Source organism: Nelumbo nucifera, chromosome 1, assembly GCF_055504915.1.
Source record: "Nelumbo nucifera cultivar China Antique chromosome 1, China Antique-T2T, whole genome shotgun sequence".
Classification (NCBI taxonomy): Eukaryota; Viridiplantae; Streptophyta; class Magnoliopsida; order Proteales; family Nelumbonaceae; genus Nelumbo; species Nelumbo nucifera.
The window spans coordinates 164,043,999-164,051,010 of record NC_142649.1 but is presented as its reverse complement, the minus strand read 5'-3'; positions in this window follow the sequence as shown (position 1 = coordinate 164,051,010).

Genomic DNA, 7,012 nt, shown 5'->3' with positions numbered 1-7,012 from the left:
ATAAATTACACTAATTATTAATATCTTTCATTAAATTATTATTGTAAAAATTTAATGAAAATTTATCAAATTACAATGATTAATATAAATTATGCTAAACGTTGAAATTTTGAACATTTATTAATAACCAAAAATTATTAAATAATAGATTTTTTATTAATTTTTGGTAGATTATTAAATTATTTAATATTTATTAAATAATACATTATTTCTGAAATAATTATTTCATAATTTTTGGTAGAATATTTTCCAAATTTTTTTAATAATTTTCATAACTAATGGATTATTTAACAATAGATTATTATTTAAGAATATATTATTTAACAATAATGGAAGATGCCATGAATATATATGAAACATCGAATTCCCCTTATTCCCCTCTCTTTAATTTGCTTGAAATCACATCTATAGATATAATATTATTTGGTTTGGAAAACCAAATCTTAATAAATTATGGTCCTATTTTTAGGGAAGTGGAGAGAGTCGAGGGGAATTAGATATAGAAGTGAAGGAAATGATAAAACATATATTGAGCTAATTAAGGAGAGAAGTTAGGGCCCTGTTTGGATAGACATACTTCCTACTCTGGCTTTCATACTTTTTAAAAGCACAAGACCCCCAAAAGCACGGAGTCGACTTTTGGGGAAGCTTTGCTTCCATTTCGTGTGAGTGGTTTTATGGTCCTATTTTGGAAAGCAAACTTTTCAAAATTTTTTACCCAAACGGTTTTCAAAGCAAAAATACCAAAGTAAAAGTTGTATTTGTACTTTGTACTTTCGTATTATTAAAAGTACAAAAGTATAAGCCTACCCAAACATAGCCTAGGTTGTTATAGAAAGTAAGAGACCCGAGTTTTGGGGGAGAGAGAGAACCCAATGGCAAGGGAGATGAAGGAAGAGAGAGAGTGGTGAGATGGCAAATTGGGAGTGGTGGGTGATTTGGCCCGACCTAGTAAGTAAAGGACAAGTGGATGTGGCTTGCCAGCAGGACGACAACTCAACGCAAAGTGCCATGTCAGTAGATCGGGGAGCTTGGGTGCTCGGTTGCCTTGGAGCCAAAATCACTTTGGTACCTGATGCAACCAGTTCTGGTCACGTACCAATTTTTTTTTTATTTTTTGTTAAGTACCTCGTCATTTGACCTGCTCCCAGGAGAGGATGGTGGAGCTCCCTGGTGGCGAACTGTCTGGGGGAGAGCTATGCCGAGCTCCCTGATGGCGAACTACCTGGGGGAGAGCTATGCTGAGCTCCCTCATGGCGAACTGCCTGGGGGAGAGCTATGCCGAGCTCCCTCATGGTGAACTGCCTGGGGGAGAGCTATGCAGAGCTCCTTGATGGCAAACTGCCTGGGAGAGAGCTATGCCGAGCTCCCTTATGGCGAACTGCCTGGGGGAGAGCTATGCCGAGCTCCCTGATGGTGAACTGCCTGGGGGAGAGCTATGCCGAGCTCCCTAATGGCGAACTGCCTAGGGGAGAGCTATGCCGAGCTCCCTGATGGCAAATTGTCTGGGGGAGAGCTATGTCGAGCTCCCTGATGCCGAACTGCCTGGGGGAGAGCTATGTTGAGCTCCCTGATGGCGAACTGCCTGGGGGAGAGCTATGCCGAGCTCCCTGATGGCGAACTGCCTGGGTGGACTCGTCATTTGCCCTGCTCCTAGGCGACTTGTGACTCAGAGAATGGTGGAGCTCTCTGGTGGTGAGCTACCTTGGTGGACTCGTCATTTGCCCTGCTCCTAGGTGGCCTATGACTTAGAGAATGGTGGAGCTCCCTGGTGTAGCGCAACTCGACTGCCCTCTGCATGAGGTGATCTTCTCTCCTTTGTAGGCGGCGGGAGCCGACGGACCTGCGAGAGCTCCATCTTTTCCTCCTCTTTGTAGGCGGCGGGAGCTGAGGGACCTGCGAGAACTCCATCTTTTCCTCCTCTTTGTAGGCGGCGGGAGCTGAGGGACCTGCGAGAACTAATGCAGGGACCCGAGGGTATTTACCCGACGGGGAATCTCCGACACTTAAGTTAGCATTCCAATTGTAGAGAGCTTGAAGACGATATTAGAGAAATGAGAGAGCTTGGGAGCAGGGATTACCTCCATTTTTCTTCTGCCTTGTCTTTGGGGGTCGGAGTCCTTATATAGTGGTGTCTTGTCAAATCAGGCGTAATAGCCTCTGTCAAGTCAGGCATAACCGCCTCTGTCTCTCTGCCGTAGCTATTACTGCTAGAGCTGAAGTGGCGGGTGCAGACAGCTGTTGCAGAGTATAGCTCTGCCAGGCAAGGGACAACTCTCAGGGCTGGCAGGCACGGCGCCGCTTGGCAAGAGATGTGGGCGCAGGTCTCCATGTCTGTCAGGTACGGTTGTTAGGCAGGAGATCTTCCTGCGATATGCCGAACTGCTCTTTTGTACTAAGCTACCCTACAAGTGGCGAGCTGCCCGGGGGGGAGCTATGCTGATCTGCTTGTGGCGAGCTCTGTCGAGCTGCCTGTGGTGAGCTATGCCAAGCTGCCTGTGGCAAGCTGTGGCAAGCTCTGTCGAGCTGCCTGTGGCGAGCTATGGCAAGCTCTGTCGAGCTGCCCGTGGCGAGCTATGGCAAGCTCTACCGAACTGCTTGTGGCGAGCTATGCCGAGCTGCCCGAGCTGCCTAGTTGTCAAGAGGCTGCACTTGGCTTGCATGAGGTGCCAGGTGTCACAATTTCACTGGAGGGCCAAATCCGCCCTCATCATTTTCCCCCCATTCCCGAGCTGAGAGTAACTCAACGAAGGGAGTAGATTTCTTCTTTTGGCCCGTAAGTCGACGAGCTAGTAAGTGCTGATCCAATTCCTTAGGCTTTGGGAGTTGCCTGTATGTGGCGAGCTGCCTGTAAGGTGAGGAGGTCTCCGCTAGTTCAGTAGTGTAGCCCTTAGGCTCTGGGGGCAACTTATAGTTCACTTTTGTTGATTTTGCCCATGCTGAGGAAGCAACTGAGTCTTAAGCAGTAATGTGGTCCGTAGGCTTTGGGAGCGACTCATAGTCCACTCTTCTTTGACTTTGCCCATGCCGAAGAAACGACTGAGTCTTAAGCAGTAATGTGGCCCATAGGCTTTGAGAGCGACTCGCAGTCCACTCTTCTTTGACTTTGCCTGTGCCGAAGATGCAACTGGGTCTTAAGCAGTAATGTGGCCCGTAGGCTTTGGGAGCGACTCGTAGTCCACTCTTTTTTGACTTTTCCCATGCCAAAGAGGCGACTGGGTCTTAAGCAGTAATGTGGCCCGTAGGCTTTGCCTGTGAGGTGCCGAACTAACCAGGTGTTGAGCTGCTTGCGAGGTGCCGAATTGACCAGGTGTTGAGCTGCCTGCGAGGTGCCGAGCTGACCAGGTGCCGAGCTATCAATGAGGTGCCGGGCTGACCAGGTGCCGAGTTGCCTACGAGGTGCCGAGCTGACCAGGTGCCAAGCTACCTATAAGGTGCCGAGCTAACCAGGTGGGTGCCTTAGAGCTATGATTGCGCTGCATCAGCTTCGTAATGCCGGTCATCCACTCCTACAAGAAGCTACTAGGAGCTTGACCTTCGGGGGCAACACTACTAACTTTAAGTCGCCAGCTCACACGGGAGCCTTGGAAGGCTCGACCGGTAAGGGTGCCTATGTAGTCTATTGTTCGCCAACTCCCGCGGAAGCCACGAAGAGCTCATCTTTGTAGGGGGGACCTTGCGAAGAGGACTGATGAGGCTTTATTCGAATTGAAAGTAAAGTTACTTAGTCTGTTAGCTCCCTGCATAGTCTTTGAGTTCATAAAAAATGTAAACTATAGAGCGAGAGCTTCAATTTCTAAAAAGTGAGGACTTAGCTTTTTGGGAGAAGAGGACTTAGCTTTTTGTAGCGTGTTCCCACAGACGGCGCCAATTGATGCAACCGGTTCTGGTCACATACCAATTTTTTTTATTTTTTTCTAGGTACCTCGTCATTTGACCTGCTCCCAGGAGAGGATGGTGGAGCTCCCTGGTGGCGAGCTGTCTGGGGGAGAGGTATGCTGAGCTCCCTGATGGCGAATTGCCTGGGGGAGAGCTATGCTGAGCTCGAGGAGAGCTATGCTGAGCTCCCTGATGGCGAACTGCCTGGGGGAGAGCTATGCCGAGCTCCTTGATGGCAAACTGCCTGAGGGAGAGCTATGCCGAGCTCCCTGATGGCGAACTGCTTGGGGGAGAGCTATGCCGAGCTCCCTAATGGCGAACTGCCTGGGGGAGAGCTATGCCGAGCTCCCTGATGGCGAACTGCCTGGGGGAGAGCTATGCCGAGCTCCCTGATGGCGAACTGCTTGGGGGAGAGTTGCCGAGCTCCCTGATGGCGAACTGCCTAAGGGAGAGTTATGCCGAGCTCCCTCATGGGGAGATGTTCCCAATACACGAATGGGAGGTGTCCTCTGTTGGGCCCGGGGCACCAATCGAAGATCCTAATGAAATATGTCCATAAATCAAAAATATATTTATATTATATAAGAGTATTTTAAACAAGTATGGTGCATGGCACGTATACTTCATAGTTATACTAGTAAATCAAATGAAACTTGGTTTTGCAATCATATCTAAGCTTTGGATCTTCATTTTGCCACCTATAGAAACCACTAATAAAAGGGAGAATGATGGTTCAACCCACGTTGGGCTCGGGGCGCCAATCCGAGATCCTAATGAAATATGTCCATAAATCAAAAATACTAGTAAGAGTATTTTAAACCACTAATAAAAAGGGAGAATGATGGTTCAACCCAGGGTTAGAATTTTTGATGCCAAATGGGCGGTGCCAAATGGGGTAGGTGCCAGCTCGGAATTGATGCCAAATGGGCGGGCATTGGTGTATAGAGTAAGGGTTTTTGATACTTTGAATGTTTATAGATCTGCAGTGAAATTCAGAAATCTGCATTGGGCATGTCCATACTTTTCCGCTAATAAAAAGGCATGAACTGGAATCTGGTTAGGGATTCGATTCGGATCAATAAGAACTAACCCAACCCCAACTTAAGTTGTGAACTTGTATTTTAAGATCCAATTCTTAAAAGGAATCCAAGGGTCTAAAATTTGATAAAAAGAAAGGGAAACATTTGCTAAAGATTCAATGGTTGAGGAATTTGAATTTTATTCTCACAAAATCTATTTTTATACCGTCCTTCCAGCCCTTGCAGCCGTGTATTAGGAACATCTTTGTATTTGTATATTTTTATTTATAGGAGATTCTTAATGCATGGCTGTAAGGGTCGTGAACCTGGTGTAAGGTTGGATTTTGTGGGAACGAGATACCAATTCATAGTTGAGATGGTCATTTGGTGTCACTTCCCAATAAAGGAGGAAAGTGGATTGGCAGAACTTGAAGGTTGTGCTATCATGCTTATGCGATGTGGAATTAATGATAATGCTCCACCAAGTTTCAAAATATTGATACGCCTGATATGCCAGTAGGGGTGTATCGGGTGATATTGATATTGTTTTTTATAGTTTTTTTTTTATATTTTTTGAAACCGGTTCAGAGGGATCAGTTTAAGGCTCCTCCATCCCCTGAATCGGTCAGAACCCCGATACACCCACTGTAAGGGCATATCAGAGAAGTCCCAAGATGATACATATTTTCCAATACAGGTCAATACGTATCGATACTTTGAACCTTGTGCTTCACACCAGTCATAAAATGCATATAACTATTCAATCTCTCAAATTCGACTAATCATCATTTCTAAAAAGTGTGGTGCAAAATCAAACTCGGGCTCTCTCTGATACGGCCAGTGGGTCTCGTGTGCACTCTGGTGCGACCCCACCAATACTCTTACTCTCTCTCCAACCTAAGTCACAACATGTGAAGAAAGAATGAGAATGAGAAAGGAGAAGTGGTCAATAAATTATTCACCACTGAAAGAAAAAAAAATGATAAAAAAGAATTAGGAAATGCCCCAACTGATCAACTTTGATCGTGACCACGGAAAGAATGAAAAAATACATACATTAATTAGACTATTGTTGCCCAGCAGCTAATTTTATTAAGAATACTCCTTCCATGGTAGAAACCCTGCTACTAACAATAACTGTGCCAGTGTGTCCTCTGTAGCTAGGCCAATCATATCCAATTCAACTCAAGCGACCAAACTCATTATGAGGCTTGAGAAGTGTTCTAGTTTCTACATGCATAGATGAACATCATTACAAATTTGAGGGAGTTGAACAAAAAAAAATTAAAATTACGATCCAAATAATTTTATAACTTAAGCGAGGGCAGATAAAAAAGGACATGGGTTGAAATGGTAAGAAATGTTATTTCAATGAACCATAGTTCTTTGCTCATGCTATCAGCATTATTTCCAGATGCTCCATTCTTCTCAGTCCTATGGAAGTTTGATTACTTTGCCTGTTGGCTTAAAATTAGAAATAATAGTGACAACATATTTACTTAAAACTATGTGAGAGCATATATTGATTGCAGGCAAAAAATAATTTCTCACAAGATCTATAGAAGAAGTTGAACAAAACCAATGTTTTAAAACATGGAGGCGTGACACAATGCATTCTACTACTTAGAGGTGTGAGGTGTAATTCAAAATGTAAGAGAGAGGCATAAGCCTCCTTAAGAGGAAGGGGATGAGGAAGGAGGAGGGGGAGGATGAAGAAGTGGAGAGATGATCTCATTTTTTTATTTTTTATTTTTTATTTTTAATAAGAATCTTTATATTAAGAAGAATGAAGATGCATAACACTAGAGGCATGGGGTAGATCCCCCAGCTCACTTTCTTTCGCTTTTTCTTTTCTTTCTTTTCATTTTTTTTTTCTTTCTCTTTCTTTCTTTTTGCTTTCATTCTCTTTATTTTTTTTTCATTTTTTGTCTTTTTATTTGAGGTGTGCATAAAGCACATGAAACGTTTGCCTTTAGCACGCCTCATGAAAAAGGCATACGAGGTCTATGCCTCCCATGCCTTTTAAAACACTGAGCAAAACATAGGGTCACTTGGGCTATTATATTTGGTTTGATAGAAACTAAGAGCAAAACCGAAAGTTGAGGAAAAGTTCT